Source organism: Syngnathus leptorhynchus, chromosome 2, assembly GCF_054491065.1.
Source record: "Syngnathus leptorhynchus isolate UIUO chromosome 2, UIUO_Slep, whole genome shotgun sequence".
Classification (NCBI taxonomy): domain Eukaryota; kingdom Metazoa; phylum Chordata; class Actinopteri; order Syngnathiformes; family Syngnathidae; genus Syngnathus; species Syngnathus leptorhynchus.
Window position 1 is genome coordinate 24,539,719 of NC_141196.1, and position 15,584 is coordinate 24,555,302.

At 45.5% G+C, this 15,584-nt stretch overlaps 1 long non-coding RNA gene across 1 annotated transcript; it reads right to left on the minus strand.

Annotated features, from left to right (window-relative positions):
* Positions 1-8,664: 8,664 nt before the first annotated feature.
* Positions 8,665-9,812, minus strand: LOC147061322 (uncharacterized). Its single transcript, XR_015065551.1, has 2 exons — positions 9,418-9,812; positions 8,665-9,323 (listed from the first exon to the last, which is right to left on the minus strand). It is a non-coding gene; the product is annotated as an uncharacterized LOC147061322 (long non-coding RNA).
* Between the last annotated feature and the right edge of the window lie 5,772 nt (positions 9,813-15,584).

Below are 15,584 nucleotides of genomic sequence, written 5' to 3' on the forward strand. Positions count from 1 at the left end.
AATACAACAAAAGAAAATAATACGACAGACATGAAAACAATTGTATTGTTGTGCCGAAGGAAAGGAGATGCAGGTGGTGTGTCGCTAAAGTCTTTACTGATAGATACCATATTAGCCCAAATGTAATACGATGTTTTTTGAATTGAAATAAGACTGACAAGACTAGACATTCGGGGTCTAGATATTATACTCATTCACAACGCTAGATGGCGCCAGATATCTTTAAATTAGCATTATTTTATTGCAATGCTTTCCTTATTCAGATTTCTTTCAAGACTACAGTTAGCCTTCATTTTTATAGTTAATGCAGTTATTGCAATTTTGTTGTTTTATCACAGTAGATTGGTTTATTTACATTTCAAAAACCAGAAGCCATTTAAATGTTCAGATATTAAGATGTGATACAGTTTTCGCACAATTTGAATGAGGCAAAATAACATGCGTTTTCTCTCGAATATATTGTTATAACCATTTGTTACAGATGTACTGTAATTATTTTCTGTATAAAAATTAAATTTGGTGTTCAAAAAGTCTTTTTTCCAATTTTAAGTCTTGAAAAAGAGGGGGGCGTCTTATAATTATGGTCGTCTTATATTTGGGCCAATACGGCAATAGAAACAACAAAAGAAATGTATTATCACATAAATACCATGTCCCCATCACACCTTTCAACCCTTAGTTCCATGGGGGGATTCTGTATGGCAATAACACCGTGTAATATTGTCACAAGGCAGACAGGACAACCAAGTTCGCCACTGTTTGTTTATTATTCTTTGGAGAAAGGGACGTGGAGAACAACTGCAGCGTGGCTGGAGGGCAAGGCGAAGGCGTAGTCGGGGCTGGCGGCGTTTGGGCCTGGTCACTTGGATGGAAACAAGGTCAGCAACTGGAAGAAAGCACAGGCAATTAAGTACACAGCACAAGGAGCAAACAGGTGGCATGCAGGGATGAACTGACAGAGAGTGGCTGGGATCATGGTGTTTAAGTAGGGCTGAAATAACGAGCACTGACGGGTGCAGGTGATTGACTTGATTAGGGGGCGTAGCTGTGCATGATGTTGAGGAAAAGGAGCGGCTGGATGGCAGGTGACGCAGGCACGTGACAGAACCCCTCCCCCGCGGGACAGTTCCCGACATCCCAAAAACGGAACCCCGATCCGAGGCGGGTAGGGGCAGGTCACGACCAATCCAACGTCAAAGTCATAGGAGGAAAACGTCTCCAAAGTGCCGTGGGCAGGTGGAACCAACGACAAGTCCCCATTCTCAGACCTGCCGTTGGAGGGGCCAGATCAGGTTAAGAAACAAGAAGACGAACTGACAGGGACAGATGCAGGTGATTGACTTGATTGGGGGGCGTAGCTGTGAATAATTGATGTTGAGGAAAAGGAGTGGCTGGGCATGTGCCAAATATAGTGATAAATGGCAGACAATTCCAGCTTGTTTTCAATCACACAAAAAAACTGAAGAACACCTTTGGTTTTTGTCAGTTTCCATCTTTAGATGCACGTTTCTCACAAGCGTTCTGCGCGAGGTGCGTCTAATGACCACTCACACGGTCGGAAAACTCATTAATTAAAAAAAAGTAATAATAATGAGTACGTGAGCGTGCTCATTGCAGGGAGTACATGGAAGCATACAATAATTTATTAGGCTGACGTTTTCTGTCTTCTCGGGGGATTTTTTTTCGCAACTGTAGAAAATAAAAACAAGAGGAACAAGATTTCCCATTCCCTAAGCAAAGTTAAGAGGTCAAGAATAAAGTGACATCTAGTTTTTGTTGGAAATGTTTGAAAAAGCAGACTGTTGTTTTCATTTTCTGTGCATTTTACACAGTGTAATAGGACAAAAAGTGTGACTTTTGGCATAGTCACACTTTTTGCCCTATTACACAGTGTAAAACGCACAGATTATTTGCTTTTACATTGTTGTTTCTTTTTACAAACCTTTCTACTTACAAACCCAATTGCAGAACCAATTCAGTTCGAGAGTATACGTACCAATGCAACTTTACTAGCAGCGTCCTCATATAGGAGAGAATTCTTCAAAATAAAAGGTTGTTCGGACTCAGATAAATAAAATGGAAATAATGGGCCTTTTTTGTGTGGCCCGGTACCAAATGATCCACGGACTGGTGTTGGGGACCACTGCCTTCGACTATGTTCTTGGTAGTCTATTGCAATAACAACTGCATTCCACACATAACAATTTAATGAATGAATTTTCTACCATATTATATACACAGCCCGAGATGTGTCTATGTCTTCTACGAGCAAAGTATTAATTTTTTAACATGCATTTCGTTACAAGTAGTACATACATAAGAGTTTGTGTTTTCTTTTTACTATTACCCATTTTATTTCTGTTCCATTGGCTCCTTGACTTGCCTTCCTTTTTCTTCTCTCTGCACTTCTCCATTTCATATCACTTTCCGTCCTCCTTCGTGCTCTCCATTGCTGTGGCTGTTGGCAGCCTATTTAAATGCTTCATTGGAGAAGGATTAAGGTTTATGCAAGGTCAGTGTGGGATGTGATAATTATAATCACAGCTTTTTGCTTGGCCGGTGACTGCCATTTGTTATTCTCAGCTGAGTGGATTCAGAGGGCCCTGGGGAATGTGTTGACACGAAGCTCACTGATTTAGTGGGTTTCCTCCTCCCCCTTCTAGCTCAACATAAAGCTGGTTTTGAGCTTCTTATGTTCTTTCCTGCTTGTTTTCCCTCACTATTTTAACAGAAGCACTTACCTTTATGTGTTTAACACAGTTTGAACACCAAAATTTTGCTGCTTCTAATTGCTGTTTTATCTATTTAGAGTTTGTGATTTTTGGTCTTGACAGTGTTTTATTTGGCGCTTTTCAACATGTATTTTGGGCCATTGATCTGCTTTGCTATCAAAGGCTAACTCTACTGCATCTTGGATATAACTTAGATTTTTAGACCATATAGCATACATGGCATATGTGTACTCTGTACGCTGGTCTGTAACTATACTACATCTGTTCCTAAAAATCTTCCATAGACCTCTGCAATTTATCTTCGTTCTTATGAAGCTCGTATGTTCAAGATGGCGGCGCGTGCACACGCAGCGACCTCTCTCTGTCCCAACCGATTGGTGTTTTGTTCATTTAATAAGTGTTTGTCCGACAGTTTTACGTGTTCGTCTGATCTTACCACGTCATGCTACAAGTACAGCAGGCAGGTTCTGCTCGACATTGGCGAAAGCAAGTTTTGCGGCGTTCTGAACTTTGAAATAGAGACATTGAAGGCACTAGGACTACTCCGGCCTGAAACAACGCTGGACTCGTCTGCTACTCCTTCCCCGGATAGAAAGCGTCGAAAGCAGTGTGCGAGGAGGCAGAAGAGGGGCAAGCGTGGAGGCGTCCGGGCCAGGCTAGCGGCGAACCCAACTCGCCCGGTCGTGCCTTTTATTCTTCTGGCGAACATTCGGTCGCTGGACAACAAAATGGATTACATTCGACTGCTGAGATCTATGAACCGGACAGTGAGTAACTGCTGTGTGCTCGTGCTCACTGAGACTTGGTTGAATGTCAACATTCCGGACTCTGCTGTGCAATTGGAGCAGCTAGCGTGCTATTAAGCGGACCGGGCCATTGTAAAAGGGGGAAAATCACGTGGAGGAGGAATTTGTGTCTACATCCGTGACGAATGGTGCCGGGACTCTGTAGTTGTACGCAGACACTGCTCGGCACTGGCGGAGTTTGTGATCATTAAGTGCCGTCCTTTTTACCTGCCAAGGGAATTTACTGTGATTCTGCTTGTCGCGGTCTACATCCCGCCTTCCAACGTTGGAAGCGACAGGATCACGGCCCTTAGTGAACTGTACTAGGCTGTCAGTGATCAGCAGACAGCGCATGCTGACGGTTTCACCATCTTCGCTGGGGATTGTAATCATGCTGACCTGAAGTCTGTCTTTCCAAAGCTTCACCAGCATGTTAATTTTCCAACACGTGGTGACAGCTTCCTGGACCTGGACTACACTGCACATAAAGGAGCTTTCAAGGCCACCCCACTCCCCCACATTGGACTTTCTGACCACATCACTGTTATGCTTATGCAGACAAAGAGTGAGAGCTTCCAGGCCGGTTCGCAAGCGTGTAAGAGTGTAGCCTGAGGGGGCCGCTGATGCTCTTCGAGACTGTTTTGGCACTACAGACTGGGAAATCTTTAAGCAGGCAGCCACTTGCAACAATCAGACGGACATTGAGGAGTATACAGATTCTGTGACCTCTTACGTCGTGAAGTGCATTGATGATGTGACCCTCACAAAATCCATCGTCACTCGGGTTAACTGGAAGCCATGGCTGACAGGGGCTCTACTCGGGCTGCTGAGGGCCAGAGACAAAGCCTACAGGGCTGTGGATGAAGCGGGCGTGAGATCGGCTAGGGCGAACCTGTCCCGGGGCATCAAGGAAGCGAAAAAGGCATTCTCTTCCAAGATTACCCCCCACTTCAAAGACAGCAAGGCATTCAGACCATCACGGACTACAAGCCCGCGCCACAGAGCTGTGAGGGCGACGCCCCTCTGCTCAACGAACTGAACCGCTTCTTTGCTCGCTTCGACGCTCAGAACAGCACTTGCCCGCTGAAGACCCCTCCCTCTCCGAACGAGCAGCCTCTCTGCCGTTTGCGTGAGGAGGACGCTTGCCGCTATCAACACCCGTAAGGCGGCAGGCCCGGACAACATCCCAGGTCGAGCGCTGAAGGACTGCGCTGAGGAGCTGATGGATGTCTTCACGGACAGCCTGCAGCAGGCCATCGTCCCATCATGTTTCAAGGCTGCCACCATCATACCTGTGCCAAAAAATCCTGCTCCTTTCTGCTTCAATGACTACCGCCCTGTGGCACTGACACCCATCGTCATGAAGTGCTTTGAGAGGCTTGTCTTGGCGCACGTCAGATCTGTTCTTCCCCCCACCATAAACCCCTTCCAGTTTGCGTACCGAGCCAATCGGTCCTCTGAGGATGCCGTTTGCTCTGACTTCAGTTCTGCATTCAACACCATTGTTCCACAGCGTCTCATCTGCAAACTCGACAAGCTGGGCGTCAGTACCTAAATTAGAACTGGCTACTGGACTTCCTCTGTCAGAGGCCTCAGGTGGTGCGTGTTGGCGTGGTGGCGACAATGTCTCTGGCAGCATCACGCTGAGCACGGGGGCCCCTCAAGGCTGCGTGCTCAGTCCGCTGCTCTTCACCCTGCTGACGCATGACTGCACTGCGACCTACAGCGGCAACTGCGTGCTGAAATATGCCGACGACACGATTGTGGTGGGTCTCATCACCGGGGGCGACGAGACTCAATACAGGTTGGAGAGCGACCTTCTGGCCACGTGGTGCAGGGACAACAACCTCCAGCTGAACGTCAACAAGACCAAGGAGATTGTTGTTGACTTCCGGAAGGGTCACACCCAACACCTGCCGCTGACCATCGACGGTGCTGTGGTGGAGAGAGTGAGCAGCACCAGATTCCTGGGGGTGCACATCAGTGAGGACCTCTCCTGGACCACCAACGATGGGTCGCTGGCGAAGAAAGCTCAGCGCCGCCTGTACTTTCTGCGGAAACTCAGGCGAGCAAGTGCTCCTCCTGCCATCATGACCACATTCTACCGTGGCACCATTGAGAACGTCCTTTCCAGTTGTATCGCTGTGTGGGGTGGTGGCTGCACTGAATACAACATGAAGGCCCTGCAGCGCATAGTGAACACGGCTAGTAAGATCATTGGGGCTTCACTCCACTTCCTGAAGGACATTTACGCCTCCCGTCTCTCCCGCAAGGCGACTGCGATAGTGTGTGATGTGAGTCACCCCGCTAACTCTTTGTTTGATCTTCTGCCCTCTGGGAAGAGGTACAGATGCCTGCGCTCCCGCACCACCAGATTCACCAACAGCTTCATACTCCAAGCTGTCAGGATCCTGAATTCTCTCCCCCCTCCACCCTCGGCTGCGTAACGTCCTGTTCTTTTGTGCTATATTCTAGCTGTCTGCTGTATGCACGCTTATTTGTCTATTTATTTATTTATTTATTTATTGTTTATTTATTGGGTTATTTGCTTATTACTTATTCATCGCTCTTGTCTATTCGTTTTTACTCTTTGTGCTATTTGCATGTATGTGGTGTGTAATGTATCTAGTCACCGTGGGACGGTGGGAAACGTAATTTCGATCTCTTTATGTGTCTTAACGTGAAGAAATTGACAATAAAGCAGACTTTGACTTTTTTGACTTTGAGAAGCCTTTAACACTGGAACTGTAGAAGAGAAGTAGAAGACTTGAAACTGCTCAGAAGGGAGTAATTTAATATTGTCTTTTTGACTGCTACAAATGAGAAAAAAAACCAAGACCAGGGGCATTTTGGGAACAAGAAGCAGGAAGAGGAGCAGTAATAGAACATTCATTCGTTCATCTGTTCATTCATTCATTCGTTCGTTCATTCATTATCCAAACCGCTTGTCCTCACAAGGGTTACGGGCGTGCTGGAACCTATCTCAGCTGATTTTAAACTGGTTGCAAACCAATCGCAGGGCTCCAATAACAAACAAGCAGTCATAAAGACACCCAAGGGCATTTTAGAGTGTCCAACTAACATATCATGAATGTTGGGGGAAACAGAAGCACCTGGAGGAAACTCTCTCAGGCACGGGGAGAACATTCAAACTCAACACAGACAGACTGTGCTGTTCGCCTTGTAAACAGATTTTTACTGACGGTCCTAAATAGTGGTGTCGAATTCTAATTTATCGATGAAGAAAGCACATTAAAAATTGCGTATGAAGGCGAAGATGCTGAAAAAAACAACATAGGGAATGCTGCAGAATGATGTTTCTAGAACGGGTTGAATCGGTGAATAATGTAGGAATTTGATGTGAAAAATGAAATTTTGTAAAATTTGGTGTAAATTTTAAATTAAAAAATTTGGCATTTTTGTTATGTGGGGAATTGTGGAATAAGTAAGTAAATATGCACACTTAAAAGTTGGAACAGTTTGAATCGGTTGAAAAATGGAGAAATTTGTTAATTTGGGAGCGCTTCCGGTTCAATAAGGTCACTTCTGGTTTATTCGAGGCACTTCCTGTTAAATTGAGGTCACTTCCGGTTTGTTTGACAGCACTCCTGGTTTAAAAGTGGTCACTTTCAGTTAATTTGGGACACTTCCAGTTTGTTTAGGGTCACTTCTGGTTCAATTGAGGTCACTTCTGGTTAATTTGGGGATTTCCGGTTTAAATGAAGTCACTTCCAGTGTATATGGGGCAATTCCGGTTTAATTTAGGTCACTTCCAGTTTGTTTTGGGGCAATTCCGGTTTAATTTAGGTCACTTCCAGTTTGATTTGGGGCACTTCCAGTTTACTTCCTTTTAAAATTGGGGCACTACAGGTTCACTTACTGTTCATGTTGGGGCACTTCGTATTAATTCTGTGGCATTTCTGGGTCAATCCAATATGGCCGCCTCACTGTGGAAGTGGGGGTGAAGGGGTGAATTGGGTAAGCATAGTGGAAGTGGGGATGAAGGGGGTGAACATAGTAAGCAGAAGGTGAACAAAGTGAACAGTGGGAACGGGTTTAACCGGGTTAAAAATGTAGAAATTAGAAGGGAAGAACGAAATTTTGTCAAATTTTGCATGAATCTCAAAATTGAAAATGTGGAATTTTTGGTAAGTGGGAAGTTTTGGAATAGGTAGGCAAAAGATGAACAGTTAAAAGTTGGAATGGGTTGAATCGGTTGAAAAATGTATAAATTAGAAGTGAAAATTGAAATTTCGCGCAAATTTTAAACGTGAAAATGTGAAAACCTTTAAATTGACAATTTTAGGAATGTTGAAAATCTTCCCCAATGTGATTTAAATGTGCCGAATGATTTACTTCTGCCCTCTGGGAAGAGGTACAGATGCCTCTGCTCCCGCACCACCAGACTCAAAAACAGCTTCATACTCCAAGCTGTCAGGATCCTGAATTCCCTCCCCCCTCGACCCTCGGCTGCATAACGTCCTGTTCTTTTGCGCTATGGTCTGGCTGTTTGCTATTAGCACGCTTGTTCCATTTTGCTGCTCTTATTTGTCTATTTATTTATTTATTTATTTATTGTTTATTTATTTGGGTTATTTGCTTATTACTCATTCATTGCTCTTGTCTGTTCATTTTTACTCTTTGTGCTATTTGATTGTAGGTGTTGTGTACTGTGTCTAGTCACCGTGGAATCTCTTTGTGTGTCTTAACGTGAAGAAATTGAGCAGAAATTGAGCAGAAATAAAGCAGATTTTGGATGGACAAATGGGTGGAGAGATGGATGACAAGGATGTTACAGGAGGTGAAAACAGGCCAGTAAAGACAAAACATAAATGCTCAATATGTTATAACAATCACTGGTTAAAACAGAAGAAATACCCAATGTGGGTAAGACCATGCCCAGGTGATCCATTTTATGCTAGCTGCTCCCTGTACCCAGCAAAAATTATCCTCTAATATGAAGGTAGAACCGCATTAGATGATCCAATCCAGTTGCTGGGACTGGAGTGGTCTTGGGTCGCCGCCCTCACCTGACTCTCGGTGTCCCACTAGACAGCGGCGACAATGACCGAACATTGATCCTCTAAGGACTATAAGAGAGTATCAAATTGAAGCAGCCAAAACAAAGAAAACAAAGATGTGGAGTATAGAGTTCGTTCTTTATTGGCAAGATCTTGGGTTGTTTAATGGCGGTCAGTACACATGGCATGGCAGCAGATGAAACAACAGCTTCTGTTTCCAGGTCAGCTTCTTTTATACTGCCCGGAAAGGCGGGAACTTGTCATATGACCATTTCGTACCTGAGTGTGGGGGGCGTCACCCCCCTGTGTGTGCATGTGTGTGTTTGCTTATGTGTGTGTGTGTTGTATTCGTGTTCTGATTGAGCAGTTATGATTATATAAAGTAATAAAAGAATTGTACAGATGGAGCATCAAAACATACAGAGATTGTATAACCTCATAGAACATGTACACATTGCTGTTGCTCTCTCTTCAGTCTTCAGATACTCCAGGTTGCAGTGGTTCGTCCAGACGATGAAAGGGATGGCGGCACCGTCCAGCCAATGCTCCACTACTCCATCACTGCGAGGAGCTCCCGGTTGCCGATGTTGTAGTTTCACTCTGGGGTGACTCCTGCGACCGATGCGTTCACCTCGACCACAAACTGCCTCTCGGGATCGGGCGTCCTGAGGACAGGTGCGGAAGTGAACCTCTCTTTCAGCTCCCGGAACACCTGTGCTGCCTCATCGGTCCACCAGTACAGCGAGACAAGGCTAGTAAGGGCAGTAAGGAGAGCGGCCACCGTGCTGTAAATGAACCGGCGATAAAAATTGGTGAACCCCAGAAACTGCTGCAGCGCTTACGAGTTTCAGGAACTGGCCAAGGTGTGACAGCCCTCACCTTCTTGGGGTTCATCTTGATGGGTACCTCGCGCACCGCATACCCGAGAAATTTCACGAACGGGGCGTGGAATTCACATTTCTCCGCCTTGACGACCAAGAAGTTCTCCAACAGGTGATGCAGCCCTGACGTGGCTGATGTATTCTGGGAGCGTGAACATCAAACAAATCAAATTGTAGGTTCTTAAGAATACCTTCTTTAATACATCCAGCAAGCAACTTCTTCCTTGGTCTCCAACGCCTACCGTCACAACTCACTCAAGTTAAGAGTGTATACTTCAAGGAATTTCCATACATTTCACATTTAGCAGCCTTCACTGTTCTTCAAAACCTGTTCTCACTGCAATTAAAAAGCAAGGAGGTAATTCAAACCTAAACTCCAGCATCTCGAGTGTGTCAAATCAGTGGTATTTTAGTGACAAGCTATGATGATGCTATGACGAGCCATTGAGATGACTGAAAACGTGAACACATTTTAACAGCTCATGAGATGAAAGAAAGTATTTTTTATATCTTATTTTATTTTGATGGACATTTTAATCTCGTGAGGGGAGATTACCTGTAACTTTGTTTTTCAGTAGAGCATTTTAAAAATAATTTCTTAAAATAGTTGGGTTTTTCAATAGAGCGATTAAAAAAAAAAATCTTTAAAAGGTTGTGTTTTAAACCTACATCACAACTTGACTCACCGCAGACCCTTCTAGCCTCAAGGTCATTGTCTCTTTTCGTGATAGACACACTCCCCCCCCCCCCCCTCCCACCCTGTTACCATTTCACAAAAGCCTGTGTGCGCTCAGAAATTCAGTGAACCCATAGAAAGCGACACGCACACACACACGCGCGCACGCGCACACGCGCACACACGCACACACGCACACACGCACACACGCACACCACTACCACCCTCAACCAAAATGATGAACGAGTGCACCTTGAGAAAAGGGCCCTCTCCAATAAACAAGCTTATCTCACCCCTCTCCTGCCGCTGCATGTGAAAAATGAGCTCTGGGTGTCACTGTTAATCACTGTAATTGTTAATGTTAAGAGGGGGGCAGTTGCTCGTTGCCCTACACCTTTATTGATTTCATTTTTCTTTCACATTAAAATTCTGTGTGCCTTTGTGGATCCTCCCCTCATTTCTTCAACTAAAAGCAGTAGCTAATTAGTTATATACTGGGCCTTGTGTGATGTGAGATATCAGGCTAAAGCCTTCTATTACTAGACTGATAAAGTGGCTTTTGCTGTCCAAAATTATCTGCAAGAGAATATGGCCGATGGTATTGTCGTGATTATTTTGATTAGACATGCTCATGCATCATATAACACAACGTAGCTGGATTGTGTAGCAACAAAGTGATGTAGTAAATGATTGCACGTGATAATGTATTTTCATACATCTATCCTGTTTCTTCATTGTTTATCCTGTTCGGGGTCACAAAGAGCTTGTGTCATAAGTAAACCATCTGGCAATTAGGTGAAAGTCTGACTGAAACAACTTCTTCCAAGATAAAGTTATCATGTGATCCTTATCATGAGTCAAGTGGCACACTCAGTCTTTACATTGCACACACCGAACGAAACCCACACATGGCTCAGCAAACTAATGTAGCAACAGGCAGTCCCAGTTCTAGATTGAGTAGTATGATTTTGTTATGATATAAACTCATATTTCATCAGAAATGACACCCTCAACTGGCTGCCAGTCCATCACAGATCACAAATCAAATCAAATCAGTTTTTATTGCCAAGTGTGAGCATGCCAAACAAGGAATTTGACTCCGGTACATCTCGCCATCTCGTTCTCTGTACAACATTTAGGTAGCTAACAACATTCAGGACATGTGACAAATTGACAACTATTCTCACATTGTAATCCCGAATAAATTATCAGAACTCAAACTCAGACCTTTGCCTGACATTTTTTTAGAGCCTATTAACTCAAAAGTTAGTGTCTTTCAATCAATTTAATTTGATATCGTTAGTTTTTCTTGTTAAAATGTTCCCAGACATAGAAATAGATGGATAGATGATGCCTACTGTACTACAATCATGCGAAACACAATGTTTAATTATAATCACGTACATGTTCGTGGTCAGGCATTACCTACGACTATGACACTTGAGCTAAGTGGAAACTTGAGGTAGGTGGTACAAATTTAAATATGAGCAATTCGGGAAGAGCAGAGTAACACAGCTCAACAAGGAAGGGATGAGCCACAGCCTACAAATTGATCAATGGGCCAAATGTTAAAGTTTGCGCATTGACTTGACATAATTAATTGCGTTAATTTTTATAGTGCATTAATTTGCAACCAATTTATTCATCTACCGTATTTTTCGGACTAAAAGTTGCTCCGCAATAAAAGTCGCAACAGCCATAAAATGCACAATATAGAGGGAAAAAAACATATAAGTCATTCCGGAGTTTAAGTCACATTTCGGAGGAAATGTATTTGACAAAATCCAACACTAAAAACAGACATGAACCAGCAACAACAGGCGAACGATACGGTATGCTAACGTGACATAAACACAAACGAGAAGCTATGAACGAGCTTGATGTAACATTAACAATTATTCAAATAACTATAACATAAATAACACGTTCACGTATCAAACCATCTGTGTCACTCCAAATCATTAAAGCCATCGATCGAGTTCGTCCTTTATTTAAACAAGTCCGACGTCAGCGGCGCGTTGCAGTTCAAATTTTTCCACAGGCCCATATAACAATCTATAAACTATGTATAAAATAACAATAACATGAACAACAATTTTATCGAACCATCCGTGTCACTCCAAATCTTTAAATCCATCGGAATCTTCGCCTTGTGTCACTAAAAAAAAAAAAAAAAAACACCCACACACACACACACACACAGCTGTTGACGCCGGAAAGACTACGTGCGCCACTGACGTCTGACTAGATATATCAAATAAATGTAATAGAAAGAACAATTTTAACAAATGTTAGGCTACGGATTTTAGCGATTGATCTGACTCCAAATTGCGATCAACACAGAACACAAGTCCCAATCCACACACTGGCGCACCTAACAATTTTGCGAGTTTGTTCTGTCAAAGAGAAGACCAGTAGATCAATCAGACCAAATTTACCAATTGTTTATTCCTGACAAAGCGCACTAATACAGGCCTGGGTCCCGGGTCCTTCACACTAAAACTCGTGCGTTTTTGTGACCACCAAAAGACGACACATTCTTCCGGGTTGCCTAGTTTTGAAGAAACACAATATGGATATTAAAACATGCAAAACATTGTGTGATGATTGGTCGATGGCCATCTCCTCCCCGTCGAGGTGTTATCGCTGTGGTCAGACGGTTGGGTTTTTTTCTCTTGAAGCCTGACCACCTGGACGTGGTGTTGTTCTTTGTTCTCGTTTCTCACCGACCTTGAGGTGTTATCGTCCGGTACTCCCTTCGTCCGGTACTCCCTGTCTGGGCCTGTTCCACAACACTTCAAAGAAAACAAGTTCATGCAGTTTGCCTGCACATTTTTCATCACTCACCAATCCACACGAGCACTCCAATACTAGATATTATATTGATATGATTAACACGTTATAACACATTATGTTTAACACAACCCTTAAAAAAATATGTTTGCAAACTGCTGAAAGCATATTTCCCTTTAGTGGCAAAAACAGGATATTACTGCCCTGTGATGTCTCTGAGACTCTGAGTGGTGTGAGTTTATCAGAGCGACAGCATGGGAAAAGAAGCTGTCTTTGTCTACTGGTTTTGGCGTACAGCGCTCTGTAATGCCGTCCGGAGGGGAGTAATTCGAACAGACTGTAACCTGGGTGAGAAGGGTCTGTAGAGATGTTGCTTGTACGTTTCCTGGTCCTGGACAGGTACAAGTCTTGGATAGATGGGAGCTGAAGAAGGAGTTCTATTGGGCCGTTTTGGCCTGCGGGACTCCGGAGGCAGCTAACAGGTACCGGATGGCCAAGTGGAACGCGACTTGGGCGGTTGCTGAGGCAAAAACCTGAGTGTGGGAGGAGTTTGGTGAGGCCATGGATAATGATTTCCGGACGGCTTAGAGGAGATTCTGGTCCACCATCCGGCGTTTCAGGAGGGGGAAGCAGTGCACCATCAATAATGTTTACAGTGGGGATGGTGTGCTGCTGACCTTGACTCGGGACGTCGTGAGTCGGTGGGGAGAATACTTCGAAGACCTCAATTCCACTGACACGCCTTCCATTGTGGAAGCAGGGCCTGGAGACTCTGACTCTCCAATCTCTGGGGTCAAAGTAACTGAAGTAGTTAAAAAACTCCTCGGTGGCAGAGCCCCGGGGGTGGATCAGATCCGCCCCGAGTTATTAAAGGCTCTGGATGTTGTGGGGCTGTCATGGTTGCAAGCCTCTACAACATTGCATGGACATCGAGGACGGTGCCTCTGGATTGGCAGACTGGGGTGGTGGTTTCCCTCTTTAAGAAGGGGGACCGGAGGGTGTGTTCCAATTACAGGGGAATCACACTCCTCAGCCTCCCTGGTAAGGTCTATTCAGGGGTGCTGGAGAGGAGGGTCCATCGGGAGGTCTAACCTCGGATTCGGGAGGAGCAGTGTGGCTTTCGTCCTGGCCGTGGAACAGTTGACCAGCTCTACACCCTCGGCAGGATCCTCGAGGGTGCATGGGAGTTCGCCCAACCAGTCCACATGTGTTTTGTGGACTTGGAGAAGGCGTTCGACCGTGTCCCTCGGGAGATTCTGTGGAGGGTGCTTTGGGAGTACGGGATGCCGAGCCAACTGATCAGGGCGGTTCGGTCCCTGTATCACCGATGCCAGAGTTTGGTCCACATTTCCGGCAGTAAATCGGATTTGTTCCCAGTGAGGGTTGGACTTCACCAAGGCTGCCCTTTGTCACAGATTCTGTTCATAATTTTTATGGACAGAATTTCTAGGCGCAGCCGAGGCGTTGAGGGGGTCCGGTTTGGGGACCTCAGCATCGCGTCTCTGCTTTTTGCAGATGACATGGTGCTGTTCTTCAGGCCGTGATCTCCAGCTCTCACTGGAGCGGTTCGCAGCCGAGTGTGAAGCGGTCGGGATGAGGGTCAGCCCCTCCAAATCCGAGTCCATGGTCCTCGGTCGGAAATGGGTGGAATGCCTTCCCTGGATCAGGGATGAGATCCTGCCCCAAGTGGAGGATCTTAGGGTCTTGTTCACGAGTGAGGGCAGGATGGAGTGCGAGATTGACTGGCGGATCGGTGCAGCGTCGGCAGTAATACGGACTCTGTACCGGTCCGTCGTGGTGAAGAGAGAGCTGAGCCAAAAGGCAAAGCTCTCGATTCACCGGTCGATCTATGCTCTTACCCTCACCTATGGTCACGAGCTATGGGTTGTGACCGATAGAACGAGATCCAGGATACAAGCGGCCGAAATGAGTTTCCTCCGCACGGTGTCCGAGCTCTCCCTTAGAGATAGGGTGAGGAGCTCGGTCATCCGGGAGGGACTCTGAGTAGAGCCGCTGCTCCTCCACGTGGAGAGGAGCCAAATGATGTTGCTCGGGGATCTCATCAGGATCCCTCCTGGACGCCTCCCTGGGGAGGTGTTCCGGGCATGCCCCACCGGTAGGAGACCCCGGGGACGACCCAGGATGCGCTGGAGAGACTATGTCTCTGAGCTGGCCTGGGAACGCCAGGATGAGCTGGATGAAGTGGCTGGGCAGAGGGAAGTCTGGGAGTCCCTCCTAAAGCTGCTGCCCCCGCGACCCGACCTCGTATAAGCCGAAGAAGATGGATGGATGGCTTCTGCTTCAAATGTTGTGCCTCGTGGCCATTTGGCAAAAGACTGTAAAACCCTTGTTAAGTGCACAGAGTGTGACAGCGAATGCCATGACACTGCGATGCACCCTGGCCAACCCACTACTGCCACTAGGCCTAATCCCCAAGCAAGCGATGGCGAGGAGGAGGATCAAACACCCACTGACATAGCAGTAAGTTTGCAATCAGGGGTCACCAAACTTTCTTAAACCGAGAGCTACTTCCTGGGTACTGATTAAGCCAAAGCCAATCAATAGCCAATTTGCTCAATTTAGCTTTCACTATGTTATTATTGTCATTTCCAGTTCACGTGTGTGATTTTAACAAGAATAGCAAAAACACCGTTAAAACTCGGTTTTCAACCATAATCCGTTCGAGAACCGAATCA